General features: G+C 45.8%; 7 non-coding genes and 1 pseudogene across 7 annotated transcripts; all 8 read right to left on the reverse strand.

Moving 5' to 3' along the window:
- Positions 1–621: 621 nt before the first annotated feature.
- Positions 622–812, reverse strand: LOC130312063 (U2 spliceosomal RNA). Its single transcript, XR_008860263.1, has one exon. It is a non-coding gene; the product is annotated as a U2 spliceosomal RNA (small nuclear RNA).
- A 2,088-nt stretch (positions 813–2,900) lies between these two features.
- LOC130312083 (U2 spliceosomal RNA) lies at positions 2,901–3,081 on the reverse strand (annotated as a pseudogene).
- A 3,646-nt stretch (positions 3,082–6,727) lies between these two features.
- LOC130312079 (U2 spliceosomal RNA) lies at positions 6,728–6,918 on the reverse strand. The gene has a single exon (XR_008860280.1). It is a non-coding gene; the product is annotated as a U2 spliceosomal RNA (small nuclear RNA).
- Positions 6,919–9,002: 2,084 nt separating this feature from the next.
- On the reverse strand, positions 9,003–9,193 carry LOC130312064 (U2 spliceosomal RNA). Its single transcript, XR_008860264.1, has one exon. It is a non-coding gene; the product is annotated as a U2 spliceosomal RNA (small nuclear RNA).
- Positions 9,194–11,281: 2,088 nt separating this feature from the next.
- On the reverse strand, positions 11,282–11,472 carry LOC130312065 (U2 spliceosomal RNA). Its single transcript, XR_008860266.1, has one exon. It is a non-coding gene; the product is annotated as a U2 spliceosomal RNA (small nuclear RNA).
- Positions 11,473–13,553: 2,081 nt separating this feature from the next.
- On the reverse strand, positions 13,554–13,744 carry LOC130312066 (U2 spliceosomal RNA). Its single transcript, XR_008860267.1, has one exon. It is a non-coding gene; the product is annotated as a U2 spliceosomal RNA (small nuclear RNA).
- A 2,077-nt stretch (positions 13,745–15,821) lies between these two features.
- LOC130312068 (U2 spliceosomal RNA) lies at positions 15,822–16,012 on the reverse strand. Its single transcript, XR_008860269.1, has one exon. It is a non-coding gene; the product is annotated as a U2 spliceosomal RNA (small nuclear RNA).
- Positions 16,013–18,100: 2,088 nt separating this feature from the next.
- On the reverse strand, positions 18,101–18,291 carry LOC130312069 (U2 spliceosomal RNA). Its single transcript, XR_008860270.1, has one exon. It is a non-coding gene; the product is annotated as a U2 spliceosomal RNA (small nuclear RNA).
- Between the last annotated feature and the right edge of the window lie 360 nt (positions 18,292–18,651).

Below are 18,651 nucleotides of genomic sequence, written 5' to 3' on the forward strand. Positions count from 1 at the left end.
CGGGACATAGACAGCCAGCTGATGACCAATCCATTAGTGCAATGGATGGCTGGAAGCATTTGTCTTTGCCTTTGCAATACCACAGAAGCAATGCATGGTCAATGTACAGCAATGACACACCTGTGTGAACAGCCAGGAGACCCCCCCCCCCCCCCCCCATGTTATGTTACATAGTTACATAGTTAGTACGGTCGAAAAAAGACATATGTCCATCACGTTCAACCAGGGAATTAAGGGGTAGGGGTGTGGCGCGATATTGGGGAAGGGATGAGATTTTATATTTCTTCATAAGCATTAATCTTATTTTGTCAATTAGGAACATTCAGCACCCACCCGCTATCAAGGCAGCTGCCTATCATGTCATGCCCTACCTGCACAGGTGTGCTGGCTACTCAAATGATCCAATTAAGGAGGCCATTTAGTCAGCAGCAGCAGAAGTCCTGTGCCTGGACGCTCCAACAGGGGCCAGACACAAGCAGAAGCAGAAGCAGCAGAAGCAGCAGCAGCACCACCTTTTGTTTTTTGGCTGCAGCAGCAGCAAGGCCCACAGGGCTGGCTAGCTGGCTAGCCAGCAAGCAGGTAGCAATGAAAGTAGGAATCTTTCTTTTTAACCCTGTAAGGGGGTGGTGCACTGTACCCGAAGATACTGCCATATCGGGTCAATGCATAGGGCGACGGAAGCAAGCTTCGAAATCGGCCCCCGTTCTCAAAAATCCATTTAATATATGGTCCCCAGATAGGGGACGTATCAGATATTAAACTGATAAGAACAGATACTACACTTGATCTTAGCCAAAAGGCCGAGAAGCGATAACCGTGAAAGGGGCGGGCCCAACAAGGTCCCCTTCATGGGCACTATCACTGCTTGCTGTCAGGGAGGCTGCCAGACAATTTTCCATGCACACTCTGGGCTGGGGGGCAGTCAACCACCAGTACACACAGCAGAACCTAAACCCATACCATTATTGCTAAGCAGCAAGACAGGGGCCCATTGCACTCCCACGGGGCCTTTTTAAATGCAATCCATAACCCGGATTTGCCAGGAACCCTTCTTACTCCTCCTACTTGCATGTGACACTGGGCTTAGGATCTGCATAGGAAACACACACACAAGCACACACCTACCTTTGTTGCCTGCAGATGCCTCCTTGGCTGTCCCCAAACGGTATCAAACCAACACCCACGGGAAGCTGTAAGCATAGAGGACATGCCTGCACCCCATTGGACTTACCTGTGTGGGTTAAATCCGGGTTATTTGACAACCTATGGCGGTGATGGTTCTGCTCAGGCAGAGCAGTGCTGATGCTCCTCATAAAGCTGTCGCTGCTGTGAAGGTTCTAGGTGACATCACAAATCCCTATGGTTACATACACAACAAAGCTGGGTTGTTGTTGTTTACACTCTGCAAGGCCTGTGGAAGTGAGTGACATCATAGCACTGTAGTTCTGAGGGTTCAAGATGGATGCAACAATCTCCTGTTGCTTCTATGAAGGCCGTAATAGACGACATCACCAAACAGCTCCATAGTCACATACACAGCAAAGGAGAGATGTTGTTTACACCTAGTGATGTCAGTGGTATTGAGTGACATCACAGCACAGTGCTAAGGCTCCTGGGCCTGGACACAGCAGCGGCTGCAATATCTCAACGGAGAATACGTTTATATCTATGTGTGTGTGTGCGCATATATATATATATATATATATATATATATATATATATATATATTTCTCCGCCGAAATCACTTTTAAACCCATTTCCACCTTTTTTTCCCTTCTCTTCCTCTTACTTTTTTTTCACGTTTTTTTACGTTTTTCTCCTTTTCGCCTCTTTTCTGGGCGTATTATTCTTCTTTTTCTTCTTTTTTTTCGTCTAATGCATACCCCATCAGTGCAGCAATGCTTATTCAATACCGCCAGCAGATGGAGACACTGGGGGATAATTTTCTAAGGATTTATACTGATTTTTCCTGTCTGAATTTGTCGCACAGAAAGTTGCAGGCCAAATATGTGTGACATTTCTGCGACTTTAGCTTCTAGAGCATTTTTACAACATTATACATAGGTGCTGAATACATAAAAAGCGACTGTTCAGCGACAGACAAGTCGCATCGGCTGAAAGTAGGCCAGAATGTCAGTCCATGTTGGAGCAGGTTTAGATACAGTCTAAAGCATAGATCTCAAAGTCTGTGCACAGAATTTAGCAAGGGCCTCGCACCTTCTGATGCATCAGGTAGGTGCACAATAGCATAGCCTAACCCTCTGTACTTTGGTCTATATTGATGCGGGACATAGACAGCCAGCTGATGACCAATCCATTAGTGCAATGGATGGCTGGAAGCATTTGTCTTTGCCTTTGCAATACCACAGAAGCAATGCATGGTCAATGTACAGCAATGACACACCTGTGTGAACAGCCAGGAGACCCCCCCCCCCCCCCCCCCCCCATGTTATGTTACATAGTTACATAGTTAGTACGGTCGAAAAAAGACATATGTCCATCACGTTCAACCAGGGAATTAAGGGGTAGGGGTGTGGCGCGATATTGGGGAAGGGATGAGATTTTATATTTCTTCATAAGCATTAATCTTATTTTGTCAATTAGGAACATTCAGCACCCACCCGCTATCAAGGCAGCTGCCTATCATGTCATGCCCTACCTGCACAGGTGTGCTGGCTACTCAAATGATCCAATTAAGGAGGCCATTTAGTCAGCAGCAGCAGAAGTCCTGTGCCTGGACGCTCCAACAGCGGCCAGACACAAGCAGAAGCAGCAGAAGCAGCAGCACCACCTTTTGTTTTTTGGCTGCAGCAGCAGCAAGGCCCACAGGGCTGGCTAGCTGGCTAGCCAGCAAGCAGGTAGCAATGAAAGTAGGAATCTTTCTTTTTAACCCTGTAAGGGGGTGGTGCACTGTACCCGAAGATACTGCCATATCGGGTCAATGCATAGGGCGACGGAAGCAAGCTTCGAAATCGGCCCCCGTTCTCAAAAATCCATTTAATATATGGTCCCCAGATAGGGGACGTATCAGATATTAAACTGATAAGAACAGATTTTTAAGTTAGCCCTCAGAAACTCAATCAGAGTTCCAAGATCTTATTTGAACTCGATTGTTGCTCATCATCAGGTAACCCATTTTTTATTTCTTTTTAACACTAATGACCACGAAATAAAATCAATAAAAAAGATTTAACCAGAAAAAAAAAAAAACATACACATTTACAATAACAAACAAACATTGCTTTGACCAGTAATTAATCATAGAGAAATTCCATTTCTCCAGGCATATACCATTAAGAAATCTATCATTCCACGGTTTATCGTTCCTCTTATCATCTGTCTTTTTACCGGAAGTCCCAACCAAGATGGAACTTTATAAGTGTCCAAAAATCTGTCCATATCAGCTTGAAATGAAAAATACACTTTGTCTCTAGCTTCCTCGTACCGATTTCCATATTTCGACCTTAGTTCCATTAAATCCATATCAAATGGTTTTCTTTCCTTTTTTGGCATATTTTCCAACATGCCATCCAAAACACCTCCAAATTCCATTGGTACATAAACCTCTTCTTTCTTTTTCTTTTCTTCAGCCACTTTTCTGGCTGGAACTTCCTCCAACTCAGGTTCTACAATTTCTTCTTCTTCCCTACTCCTTTTAGCTGTTTCCTTTTTCGTTGTTTGTTTCTTGGGACATAAATTTACCAGGTGATCTTCCTCACCGCACAGATGACACTTCTTTTTTTTGTTGTTGTTGCAGGTGTCTGCTTCATGACCTCCCTCCTGGCACTTATAGCACCACGAGTGAGTACATAAGTCTTTCCCGTGCCCGTATTGTTTACATTTACGGCAAAATTCCTCCATCCCTGAATAGAACAAGTCACCATTGACCGATCCAATTTTGAATCGCCCAGGTGGATAAATCACTTTACCGTCAGGTTCCATTTTAAATTTAACTTTAAATTTCCATTTTGTAGTCCATAGGCCATATTGGTTCAGGACTTTTCCCTTTGACAGAATATTGTCACAGAATCTAGAAAGAAAAGTCTCAATGTCTTTTTCCAATATATATGGGCTATACATCCGTACCGTCAATATTTTCTCCTGGTTCGGAAAATGCGGGGTCACCTCCACACCCTCCAAAACTGGATTGGCCTTCTTTTGCTGGTACTTGCTGCAAAAAAAATTAAAGTCCTCTTCAGAAGCCAATATAACATCGTAGTGTCCATTTCTTGGGAATTCAAGCATAGACAGGATTTGTTCCTTCTTAATTTCCAGCAACTTGAATAAGATCTCCTCGACCACGAAACATAATCCTTTTCCTCTCTTACAGGTATCCAATAAGGAAATCCGGACTCCATTTCTGAGCTTAGCATACTCAGGGATGCCTTCTGATGATGCTCCACTTGATCCAGCCATGTCCATCAGGATAAACACCTCCCCCACTGTAAGCAGGTAGGTGGTGGTGATCGCTCCCCGTTGTCTGGGGACTAAGCCGGCTCCCTAATAGCAGCAGGGGGGTGAAGTCCCTCCGTTAAGAAGGACGATCCCCCCAGGCAAAGGAGCCGGGTACCCCAGACACCCTCTGGCCAGACCAAGTGAGCAGAACTACACTTGATCTTAGCCAAAAGGCCGAGAAGCGATAACCGTGAAAGGGGCGGGCCCAACAAGGTCCCCTTCATGGGCACTATCACTGCTTGCTGTCAGGGAGGCTGCCAGACAATTTTCCATGCACACTCTGGGCTGGGGGGCAGTCAACCACCAGTACACACAGCAGAACCTAAACCCATACCATTATTGCTAAGCAGCAAGACAGGGGCCCATTGCACTCCCACGGGGCCTTTTTAAATGCAATCCATAACCCGGATTTGCCAGGAACCCTTCTTACTCCTCCTACTTGCATGTGACACTGGGCTTAGGATCTGCATAGGAAACACACACACAAGCACACACCTACCTTTGTTGCCTGCAGATGCCTCCTTGGCTGTCCCCAAACGGTATCAAACCAACACCCACGGGAAGCTGTAAGCATAGAGGACATGCCTGCACCCCATTGGACTTACCTGTGTGGGTTAAATCCGGGTTATTTGACAACCTATGGCGGTGATGGTTCTGCTCAGGCAGAGCAGTGCTGATGCTCCTCATAAAGCTGTCGCTGCTGTGAAGGTTCTAGGTGACATCACAAATCCCTATGGTTACATACACAACAAAGCTGGGTTGTTGTTGTTTACACTCTGCAAGGCCTGTGGAAGTGAGTGACATCATAGCACTGTAGTTCTGAGGGTTCTAGATGGATGCAACAATCTCCTGTTGCTTCTATGAAGGCCATAATAGACGACATCACCAAACAGCTCCATAGTCACATACACAGCAAAGGAGAGATGTTGTTTACACCTAGTGATGTCAGTGGTATTGAGTGACATCACAGCACAGTGCTAAGGCTCCTGGGCCTGGACACAGCAGCGGCTGCAATATCTCAACGGAGAATACGTTTATATATATGTGTGTGTGTGCGCGTATATATATATATATATATATATATATATATATATATATATATATTTCTCCGCCGAAATCACTTTTAAACCCATTTCCACCTTTTTTTCCCTTCTCTTCCTCTTACTTTTTTTTCACGTTTTTTTACGTTTTTCTCCTTTTCGCCTCTTTTCTGGGCGTATTATTCTTCTTTTTCTTCTTTTTTTTCGTCTAATGCATACCCCATCAGTGCAGCAATGCTTATTCAATACCGCCAGCAGATGGAGACACTGGGGGATAATTTTCTAAGGATTTATACTGATTTTTCCTGTCTGAATTTGTCGCACAGAAAGTTGCAGGCCAAATATGTGTGACATTTCTGCGACTTTAGCTTCTAGAGCATTTTTACAACATTATACATAGGTGCTGAATACATAAAAAGCGACTGTTCAGCGACAGACAAGTCGCATCGGCTGAAAGTAGGCCAGAATGTCAGTCCATGTTGGAGCAGGTTTAGATACAGTCTAAAGTATAGATCTCAAAGTCTGTGCACAGAATTTAGCAAGGGCCTCGCACCTTCTGATGCATCAGGTAGGTGCACAATAGCATAGCCTAACCCTCTGTACTTTGGTCTATATTGATGCGGGACATAGACAGCCAGCTGATGACCAATCCATTAGTGCAATGGATGGCTGGAAGCATTTGTCTTTGCCTTTGCAATACCACAGAAGCAATGCATGGTCAATGTACAGCAATGACACACCTGTGTGAACAGCCAGGAGACCCCCCCCCCCCCCCCCCATGTTATGTTACATAGTTACATAGTTAGTACGGTCGAAAAAAGACATATGTCCATCAAGTTCAACCAGGGAATTAAGGGGTAGGGGTGTGGCGCGATATTGGGGAAGGGATGAGATTTTATATTTCTTCATAAGCATTAATCTTATTTTGTCAATTAGGAACATTCAGCACCCACCCGCTATCAAGGCAGCTGCCTATCATGTCATGCCCTACCTGCACAGGTGTGCTGGCTACTCAAATGATCCAATTAAGGAGGCCATTTAGTCAGCAGCAGCAGAAGTCCTGTGCCTGGACGCTCCAACAGCGGCCAGACACAAGCAGAAGCAGCAGAAGCAGCAGCACCACCTTTTGTTTTTTGGCTGCAGCAGCAGCAAGGCCCACAGGGCTGGCTAGCTGGCTAGCCAGCAAGCAGGTAGCAATGAAAGTAGGAATCTTTCTTTTTAACCCTGTAAGGGGGTGGTGCACTGTACCCGAAGATACTGCCATATCGGGTCAATGCATAGGGCGACGGAAGCAAGCTTCGAAATCGGCCCCCGTTCTCAAAAATCGATTTAATATATGGTCCCCAGATAGGGGACGTATCAGATATTAAACTGATAAGAACAGATACTACACTTGATCTTAGCCAAAAGGCCGAGAAGCGATAACCGTGAAAGGGGCGGGCCCAACAAGGTCCCCTTCATGGGCACTATCACTGCTTGCTGTCAGGGAGGCTGCCAGACAATTTTCCATGCACACTCTGGGCTGGGGGGCAGTCAACCACCAGTACACACAGCAGAACCTAAACCCATACCATTATTGCTAAGCAGCAAGACAGGGGCCCATTGCACTCCCACGGGGCCTTTTTAAATGCAATCCATAACCCGGATTTGCCAGGAACCCTTCTTACTCCTCCTACTTGCATGTGACACTGGGCTTAGGATCTGCATAGGAAACACACACACAAGCACACACCTACCTTTGTTGCCTGCAGATGCCTCCTTGGCTGTCCCCAAACGGTATCAAACCAACACCCACGGGAAGCTGTAAGCATAGAGGACATGCCTGCACCCCATTGGACTTACCTGTGTGGGTTAAATCCGGGTTATTTGACAACCTATGGCGGTGATGGTTCTGCTCAGGCAGAGCAGTGCTGATGCTCCTCATAAAGCTGTCGCTGCTGTGAAGGTTCTAGGTGACATCACAAATCCCTATGGTTACATACACAACAAAGCTGGGTTGTTGTTGTTTACACTCTGCAAGGCCTGTGGAAGTGAGTGACATCATAGCACTGTAGTTCTGAGGGTTCTAGATGGATGCAACAATCTCCTGTTGCTTCTATGAAGGCCATAATAGACGACATCACCAAACAGCTCCATAGTCACATACACAGCAAAGGAGAGATGTTGTTTACACCTAGTGATGTCAGTGGTATTGAGTGACATCACAGCACAGTGCTAAGGCTCCTGGGCCTGGACACAGCAGCGGCTGCAATATCTCAACGGAGAATACGTTTATATATATGTGTGTGTGTGCGCGTATATATATATATATATATATATATATATATATATATATATATATTCTCCGCCGAAATCACTTTTAAACCCATTTCCACCTTTTTTTCCCTTCTCTTCCTCTTACTTTTTTTTCACGTTTTTTTACGTTTTTCTCCTTTTCGCCTCTTTTCTGGGCGTATTATTCTTCTTTTTCTTCTTTTTTTTCGTCTAATGCATACCCCATCAGTGCAGCAATGCTTATTCAATACCGCCAGCAGATGGAGACACTGGGGGATAATTTTCTAAGGATTTATACTGATTTTTCCTGTCTGAATTTGTCGCACAGAAAGTTGCAGGCCAAATATGTGTGACATTTCTGCGACTTTAGCTTCTAGAGCATTTTTACAACATTATACATAGGTGCTGAATACATAAAAAGCGACTGTTCAGCGACAGACAAGTCGCATCGGCTGAAAGTAGGCCAGAATGTCAGTCCATGTTGGAGCAGGTTTAGATACAGTCTAAAGTATAGATCTCAAAGTCTGTGCACAGAATTTAGCAAGGGCCTCGCACCTTCTGATGCATCAGGTAGGTGCACAATAGCATAGCCTAACCCTCTGTACTTTGGTCTATATTGATGCGGGACATAGACAGCCAGCTGATGACCAATCCATTAGTGCAATGGATGGCTGGAAGCATTTGTCTTTGCCTTTGCAATACCACAGAAGCAATGCATGGTCAATGTACAGCAATGACACACCTGTGTGAACAGCCAGGAGACCCCCCCCCCCCCCCCCATGTTATGTTACATAGTTACATAGTTAGTACGGTCGAAAAAAGACATATGTCCATCAAGTTCAACCAGGGAATTAAGGGGTAGGGGTGTGGCGCGATATTGGGGAAGGGATGAGATTTTATATTTCTTCATAAGCATTAATCTTATTTTGTCAATTAGGAACATTCAGCACCCACCCGCTATCAAGGCAGCTGCCTATCATGTCATGCCCTACCTGCACAGGTGTGCTGGCTACTCAAATGATCCAATTAAGGAGGCCATTTAGTCAGCAGCAGCAGAAGTCCTGTGCCTGGACGCTCCAACAGCGGCCAGACACAAGCAGAAGCAGCAGAAGCAGCAGCACCACCTTTTGTTTTTTGGCTGCAGCAGCAGCAAGGCCCACAGGGCTGGCTAGCTGGCTAGCCAGCAAGCAGGTAGCAATGAAAGTAGGAATCTTTCTTTTTAACCCTGTAAGGGGGTGGTGCACTGTACCCGAAGATACTGCCATATCGGGTCAATGCATAGGGCGACGGAAGCAAGCTTCGAAATCGGCCCCCGTTCTCAAAAATCCATTTAATATATGGTCCCCAGATAGGGGACGTATCAGATATTAAACTGATAAGAACAGATACTACACTTGATCTTAGCCAAAAGGCCGAGAAGCGATAACCGTGAAAGGGGCGGGCCCAACAAGGTCCCCTTCATGGGCACTATCACTGCTTGCTGTCAGGGAGGCTGCCAGACAATTTTCCATGCACACTCTGGGCTGGGGGGCAGTCAACCACCAGTACACACAGCAGAACCTAAACCCATACCATTATTGCTAAGCAGCAAGACAGGGGCCCATTGCACTCCCACAGGGCCTTTTTAAATGCAATCCATAACCCGGATTTGCCAGGAACCCTTCTTACTCCTCCTACTTGCATGTGACACTGGGCTTAGGATCTGCATAGGAAAACACACACACAAGCACACACCTACCTTTGTTGCCTGCAGATGCCTCCTTGGCTGTCCCCAAACGGTATCAAACCAACACCCACGGGAAACTGTAAGCATAGAGGACATGCCTGCACCCCATTGGACTTACCTGTGTGGGTTAAATCCGGGTTATTTGACAACCTATGGCGGTGATGGTTCTGCTCAGGCAGAGCAGTGCTGATGCTCCTCATAAAGCTGTCGCTGCTGTGAAGGTTCTAGGTGACATCACAAATCCCTATGGTTACATACACAACAAAGCTGGGTTGTTGTTGTTTACACTCTGCAAGGCCTGTGGAAGTGAGTGACATCATAGCACTGTAGTTCTGAGGGTTCTAGATGGATGCAACAATCTCCTGTTGCTTCTATGAAGGCCATAATAGACGACATCACCAAACAGCTCCATAGTCACATACACAGCAAAGGAGAGATGTTGTTTACACCTAGTGATGTCAGTGGTATTGAGTGACATCACAGCACAGTGCTAAGGCTCCTGGGCCTGGACACAGCAGCGGCTGCAATATCTCAACGGAGAATACGTTTATATATATGTGTGTGTGTGCGCGTATATATATATATATATATATATATATATATATATATATATATATTTCTCCGCCGAAATCACTTTTAAACCCATTTCCACCTTTTTTTCCCTTCTCTTCCTCTTACTTTTTTTTCACGTTTTTTTACGTTTTTCTCCTTTTCGCCTCTTTTCTGGGCGTATTATTCTTCTTTTTCTTCTTTTTTTTCGTCTAATGCATACCCCATCAGTGCAGCAATGCTTATTCAATACCGCCAGCAGATGGAGACACTGGGGGATAATTTTCTAAGGATTTATACTGATTTTTCCTGTCTGAATTTGTCGCACAGAAAGTTGCAGGCCAAATATGTGTGACATTTCTGCGACTTTAGCTTCTAGAGCATTTTTACAACATTATACATAGGTGCTGAATACATAAAAAGCGACTGTTCAGCGACAGACAAGTCGCATCGGCTGAAAGTAGGCCAGAATGTCAGTCCATGTTGGAGCAGGTTTAGATACAGTCTAAAGTATAGATCTCAAAGTCTGTGCACAGAATTTAGCAAGGGCCTCGCACCTTCTGATGCATCAGGTAGGTGCACAATAGCATAGCCTAACCCTCTGTACTTTGGTCTATATTGATGCGGGACATAGACAGCCAGCTGATGACCAATCCATTAGTGCAATGGATGGCTGGAAGCATTTGTCTTTGCCTTTGCAATACCACAGAAGCAATGCATGGTCAATGTACAGCAATGACACACCTGTGTGAACAGCCAGGAGACCCCCCCCCCCCCCCCATGTTATGTTACATAGTTACATAGTTAGTACGGTCGAAAAAAGACATATGTCCATCAAGTTCAACCAGGGAATTAAGGGGTAGGGGTGTGGCGCGATATTGGGGAAGGGATGAGATTTTATATTTCTTCATAAGCATTAATCTTATTTTGTCAATTAGGAACATTCAGCACCCACCCGCTATCAAGGCAGCTGCCTATCATGTCATGCCCTACCTGCACAGGTGTGCTGGCTACTCAAATGATCCAATTAAGGAGGCCATTTAGTCAGCAGCAGCAGAAGTCCTGTGCCTGGACGCTCCAACAGCGGCCAGACACAAGCAGAAGCAGCAGAAGCAGCAGCAGCAGCACCACCTTTTGTTTTTTGGCTGCAGCAGCAAGGCCCACAGGGCTGGCTAGCTGGCTAGCCAGCAAGCAGGTAGCAATGAAAGTAGGAATCTTTCTTTTTAACCCTGTAAGGGGGTGGTGCACTGTACCCGAAGATACTGCCATATCGGGTCAATGCATAGGGCGACGGAAGCAAGCTTCGAAATCGGCCCCCGTTCTCAAAAATCCATTTAATATATGGTCCCCAGATAGGGGACGTATCAGATATTAAACTGATAAGAACAGATACTACACTTGATCTTAGCCAAAAGGCCGAGAAGCGATAACCGTGAAAGGGGCGGGCCCAACAAGGTCCCCTTCATGGGCACTATCACTGCTTGCTGTCAGGGAGGCTGCCAGACAATTTTCCATGCACACTCTGGGCTGGGGGGCAGTCAACCACCAGTACACACAGCAGAACCTAAACCCATACCATTATTGCTAAGCAGCAAGACAGGGGCCCATTGCACTCCCACGGGGCCTTTTTAAATGCAATCCATAACCCGGATTTGCCAGGAACCCTTCTTACTCCTCCTACTTGCATGTGACACTGGGCTTAGGATCTGCATAGGAAACACACACACAAGCACACACCTACCTTTGTTGCCTGCAGATGCCTCCTTGGCTGTCCCCAAAAACGGTATCAAACCAACACCCACGGGAAGCTGTAAGCATAGAGGACATGCCTGCACCCCATTGGACTTACCTGTGTGGGTTAAATCCGGGTTATTTGACAACCTATGGCGGTGATGGTTCTGCTCAGGCAGAGCAGTGCTGATGCTCCTCATAAAGCTGTCGCTGCTGTGAAGGTTCTAGGTGACATCACAAATCCCTATGGTTACATACACAACAAAGCTGGGTTGTTGTTGTTTACACTCTGCAAGGCCTGTGGAAGTGAGTGACATCATAGCACTGTAGTTCTGAGGGTTCTAGATGGATGCAACAATCTCCTGTTGCTTCTATGAAGGCCATAATAGACGACATCACCAAACAGCTCCATAGTCACATACACAGCAAAGGAGAGATGTTGTTTACACCTAGTGATGTCAGTGGTATTGAGTGACATCACAGCACAGTGCTAAGGCTCCTGGGCCTGGACACAGCAGCGGCTGCAATATCTCAACGGAGAATACGTTTATATATATGTGTGTGTGTGCGCGTATATATATATATATATATATATATATATATATATATATTTCTCCGCCGAAATCACTTTTAAACCCATTTCCACCTTTTTTTCCCTTCTCTTCCTCTTACTTTTTTTTCACGTTTTTTTACGTTTTTCTCCTTTTCGCCTCTTTTCTGGGCGTATTATTCTTCTTTTTCTTCTTTTTTTTCGTCTAATGCATACCCCATCAGTGCAGCAATGCTTATTCAATACCGCCAGCAGATGGAGACACTGGGGGATAATTTTCTAAGGATTTATACTGATTTTTCCTGTCTGAATTTGTCGCACAGAAAGTTGCAGGCCAAATATGTGTGACATTTCTGCGACTTTAGCTTCTAGAGCATTTTTACAACATTATACATAGGTGCTGAATACATAAAAAGCGACTGTTCAGCGACAGACAAGTCGCATCGGCTGAAAGTAGGCCAGAATGTCAGTCCATGTTGGAGCAGGTTTAGATACAGTCTAAAGTATAGATCTCAAAGTCTGTGCACAGAATTTAGCAAGGGCCTCGCACCTTCTGATGCATCAGGTAGGTGCACAATAGCATAGCCTAACCCTCTGTACTTTGGTCTATATTGATGCGGGACATAGACAGCCAGCTGATGACCAATCCATTAGTGCAATGGATGGCTGGAAGCATTTGTCTTTGCCTTTGCAATACCACAGAAGCAATGCATGGTCAATGTACAGCAATGACACACCTGTGTGAACAGCCAGGAGACCCCCCCCCCCCCCCCATGTTATGTTACATAGTTACATAGTTAGTACGGTCGAAAAAAGACATATGTCCATCAAGTTCAAACCAGGGAATTAAGGGGTAGGGGTGTGGCGCGATATTGGGGAAGGGATGAGATTTTATATTTCTTCATAAGCATTAATCTTATTTTGTCAATTAGGAACATTCAGCACCCACCCGCTATCAAGGCAGCTGCCTATCATGTCATGCCCTACCTGCACAGGTGTGCTGGCTACTCAAATGATCCAATTAAGGAGGCCATTTAGTCAGCAGCAGCAGAAGTCCTGTGCCTGGACGCTCCAACAGCGGCCAGACACAAGCAGAAGCAGCAGAAGCAGCAGCACCACCTTTTGTTTTTTGGCTGCAGCAGCAGCAAGGCCCACAGGGCTGGCTAGCTGGCTAGCCAGCAAGCAGGTAGCAATGAAAGTAGGAATCTTTCTTTTTAACCCTGTAAGGGGGTGGTGCACTGTACCCGAAGATACTGCCATATCGGGTCAATGCATAGGGCGACGGAAGCAAGCTTCGAAATCGGCCCCCGTTCTCAAAAATCCATTTAATATATGGTCCCCAGATAGGGGACGTATCAGATATTAAACTGATAAGAACAGATACTACACTTGATCTTAGCCAAAAGGCCGAGAAGCGATAACCGTGAAAGGGGCGGGCCCAACAAGGTCCCCTTCATGGGCACTATCACTGCTTGCTGTCAGGGAGGCTGCCAGACAATTTTCCATGCACACTCTGGGCTGGGGGGCAGTCAACCACCAGTACACACAGCAGAACCTAAACCCATACCATTATTGCTAAGCAGCAAGACAGGGGCCCATTGCACTCCCACGGGGCCTTTTTAAATGCAATCCATAACCCGGATTTGCCAGGAACCCTTCTTACTCCTCCTACTTGCATGTGACACTGGGCTTAGGATCTGCATAGGAAACACACACACAAGCACACACCTACCTTTGTTGCCTGCAGATGCCTCCTTGGCTGTCCCCAAACGGTATCAAACCAACACCCACGGGAAGCTGTAAGCATAGAGGACATGCCTGCACCCCATTGGACTTACCTGTGTGGGTTAAATCCGGGTTATTTGACAACCTATGGCGGTGATGGTTCTGCTCAGGCAGAGCAGTGCTGATGCTCCTCATAAAGCTGTCGCTGCTGTGAAGGTTCTAGGTGACATCACAAATCCCTATGGTTACATACACAACAAAGCTGGGTTGTTGTTGTTTACACTCTGCAAGGCCTGTGGAAGTGAGTGACATCATAGCACTGTAGTTCTGAGGGTTCTAGATGGATGCAACAATCTCCTGTTGCTTCTATGAAGGCCATAATAGACGACATCACCAAACAGCTCCATAGTCACATACACAGCAAAGGAGAGATGTTGTTTACACCTAGTGATGTCAGTGGTATTGAGTGACATCACAGCACAGTGCTAAGGCTCCTGGGCCTGGACACAGCAGCGGCTGCAATATCTCAACGGAGAATACGTTTATATATATGTGTGTGTGTGCGCGTATATATATATATATATATATATATATATATATATATATATATATTTCTCCGCCGAAATCACTTTTAAACCCATTTCCACCTTTTTTTCCCTTCTCTTCCTCTTACTTTTTTTTCACGTTTTTTTACGTTTTTCTCCTTTTCGCCTCTTTTCTGGGCGTATTATTCTTCTTTTTCTTCTTTTTTTTCGTCTAATGCATACCCCATCAGTGCAGCAATGCTTATTCAATACCGCCAGCAGATGGAGACACTGGGGGATAATTTTCTAAGGATTTATACTGATTTTTCCTGTCTGAATTTGTCGCACAGAAAGTTGCAGGCCAAATATGTGTGACATTTCTGCGACTTTAGCTTCTAGAGCATTTTTACAACATTATACATAGGTGCTGAATACATAAAAAGCGACTGTTCAGCGACAGACAAGTCGCATCGGCTGAAAGTAGGCCAGAATGTCAGTCCATGTTGGAGCAGGTTTAGATACAGTCTAAAGTATAGATCTCAAAGTCTGTGCACAGAATTTAGCAAGGGCCTCGCACCTTCTGATGCATCAGGTAGGTGCACAATAGCATAGCCTAACCCTCTGTACTTTGGTCTATATTGATGCGGGACATAGACAGCCAGCTGATGACCAATCCATTAGTGCAATGGATGGCTGGAAGCATTTGTCTTTGCCTTTGCAATACCACAGAAGCAATGCATGGTCAATGTACAGCAATGACACACCTGTGTGAACAGCCAGGAGACCCCCCCCCCCCCCCCCCATGTTATGTTACATAGTTACATAGTTAGTACGGTCGAAAAAAGACATATGTCCATCAAGTTCAACCAGGGAATTAAGGGGTAGGGGTGTGGCGCGATATTGGGGAAGGGATGAGATTTTATATTTCTTCATAAGCATTAATCTTATTTTGTCAATTAGGAACATTCAGCACCCACCCGCTATCAAGGCAGCTGCCTATCATGTCATGCCCTACCTGCACAGGTGTGCTGGCTACTCAAATGATCCAATTAAGGAGGCCATTTAGTCAGCAGCAGCAGAAGTCCTGTGCCTGGACGCTCCAACAGCGGCCAGACACAAGCAGAAGCAGCAGCACCACCTTTTGTTTTTTGGCTGCAGCAGCAGCAAGGCCCACAGGGCTGGCTAGCTGGCTAGCCAGCAAGCAGGTAGCAATGAAAGTAGGAATCTTTCTTTTTAACCCTGTAAGGGGGTGGTGCACTGTACCCGAAGATACTGCCATATCGGGTCAATGCATAGGGCGACGGAAGCAAGCTTCGAAATCGGCCCCCGTTCTCAAAAATCCATTTAATATATGGTCCCCAGATAGGGGACGTATCAGATATTAAACTGATAAGAACAGATACTACACTTGATCTTAGCCAAAAGGCCGAGAAGCGATAACCGTGAAAGGGGCGGGCCCAACAAGGTCCCCTTCATGGGCACTATCACTGCTTGCTGTCAGGGAGGCTGCCAGACAATTTTCCATGCACACTCTGGGCTGGGGGGCAGTCAACCACCAGTACACACAGCAGAACCTAAACCCATACCATTATTGCTAAGCAGCAAGACAGGGGCCCATTGCACTCCCACGGGGCCTTTTTAAATGCAATCCATAACCCGGATTTGCCAGGAACCCTTCTTACTCCTCCTACTTGCATGTGACACTGGGCTTAGGATCTGCATAGGAAACACACACACAAGCACACACCTACCTTTGTTGCCTGCAGATGCCTCCTTGGCTGTCCCCAAACGGTATCAAACCAACACCCACGGGAAGCTGTAAGCATAGAGGACATGCCTGCACCCCATTGGACTTACCTGTGTGGGTTAAATCCGGGTTATTTGACAACCTATGGCGGTGATGGTTCTGCTCAGGCAGAGCAGTGCTGATGCTCCTCATAAAGCTGTCGCTGCTGTGAAGGTTCTAGGTGACATCACAAATCCCTATGGTTACATACACAACAAAGCTGGGTTGTTGTTGTTTACACTCTGCAAGGCCTGTGGAAGTGAGTGACATCATAGCACTGTAGTTCTGAGGGTTCTAGATGGATGCAACAATCTCCTGTTGCTTCTATGAAGGCCATAATAGACGACATCACCAAACAGCTCCATAGTCACATACACAGCAAAGGAGAGATGTTGTTTACACCTAGTGATGTCAGTGGTATTGAGTGACATCACAGCACAGTGCTAAGGCTCCTGGGCCTGGACACAGCAGCGGCTGCAATATCTCAACGGAGAATACGTTTATATATATGTGTGTGTGTGCGCGTATATATATATATATATATATATATATATATATATATATATATATATATTTCTCCGCCGAAATCACTTTTAAACCCATTTCCACCTTTTTTTCCCTTCTCTTCCTCTTACTTTTTTTTCACGTTTTTTTACGTTTTTCTCCTTTTCGCCTCTTTTCTGGGCGTATTATTCTTCTTTTTCTTCTTTTTTTTCGTCTAATGCATACCCCATCAGTGCAGCAATGCTTATTCAATACCGCCAGCAGATGGAGACACTGGGGGATAATTTTCTAAGGATTTATACTGATTTTTCCTGTCTGAATTTGTCGCACAGAAAGTTGCAGGCCAAATATGTGTGACATTTCTGCGACTTTAGCTTCTAGAGCATTTTTACAACATTATACATAGGTGCTGAATACATAAAAAGCGACTGTTCAGCGACAGACAAGTCGCATCGGCTGAAAGTAGGCCAGAATGTCAGTCCATGTTGGAGCAGGTTTAGATACAGTCTAAAGTATAGATCTCAAAGTCTGTGCACAGAATTTAGCAAGGGCCTCGCACCTTCTGATGCATCAGGTAGGTGCACAATAGCATAGCCTAACCCTCTGTACTTTGGTCTATATTGATGCGGGACATAGACAGCCAGCTGATGACCAATCCATTAGTGCAATGGATGGCTGGAAGCATTTGTCTTTGCCTTTGCAATACCACAGAAGCAATGCATGGTCAATGTACAGCAATGACACACCTGTGTGAACAGCCAGGAGACCCCCCCCCCCCCCCCATGTTATGTTACATAGTTACATAGTTAGTACGGTCGAAAAAAGACATATGTCCATCAAGTTCAACCAGGGAATTAAGGGGTAGGGGTGTGGCGCGATATTGGGGAAGGGATGAGATTTTATATTTCTTCATAAGCATTAATCTTATTTTGTCAATTAGGAACATTCAGCACCCACCCGCTATCAAGGCAGCTGCCTATCATGTCATGCCCTACCTGCACAGGTGTGCTGGCTACTCAAATGATCCAATTAAGGAGGCCATTTAGTCAGCAGCAGCAGAAGTCCTGTGCCTGGACGCTCCAACAGCGGCCAGACACAAGCAGAAGCAGCAGAAGCAGCAGCACCACCTTTTGTTTTTTGGCTGCAGCAGCAGCAAGGCCCACAGGGCTGGCTAGCTGGCTAGCCAGCAAGCAGGTAGCAATGAAAGTAGGAATCTTTCTTTTTAACCCTGTAAGGGGGTGGTGCACTGTACCCGAAGATACTGCCATATCGGGTCAATGCATAGGGCGACGGAAGCAAGCTTCGAAATCGGCCCCCGTTCTCAAAAATCCATTTAATATATGGTCCCCAGATAGGGGACGTATCAGATATTAAACTGATAAGAACAGATACTACACTTGATCTTAGCCAAAAGGCCGAGAAGCGATAACCGTGAAAGGGGCGGGCCCAACAAGGTCCCCTTCATGGGCACTATCACTGCTTGCTGTCAGGGAGGCTGCCAGACAATTTTCCATGCACACTCTGGGCTGGGGGGCAGTCAACCACCAGTACACACAGCAGAACCTAAACCCATACCATTATTGCTAAGCAGCAAGACAGGGGCCCATTGCACTCCCACAGGGCCTTTTTAAATGCAATCCATAACCCGGATTTGCCAGGAACCCTTCTTACTCCTCCTACTTGCATGTGACACTGGGCTTAGGATCTGCATAGGAAACACACACACAAGCACACACCTACCTTTGTTGCCTGCAGATGCCTCCTTGGCTGTCCCCAAACGGTATCAA

The sequence above is a fragment of the Hyla sarda genome, unplaced genomic scaffold (assembly GCF_029499605.1).
Source record: "Hyla sarda isolate aHylSar1 unplaced genomic scaffold, aHylSar1.hap1 scaffold_1701, whole genome shotgun sequence".
In the NCBI taxonomy this organism is placed as follows: domain Eukaryota; kingdom Metazoa; phylum Chordata; class Amphibia; order Anura; family Hylidae; genus Hyla; species Hyla sarda.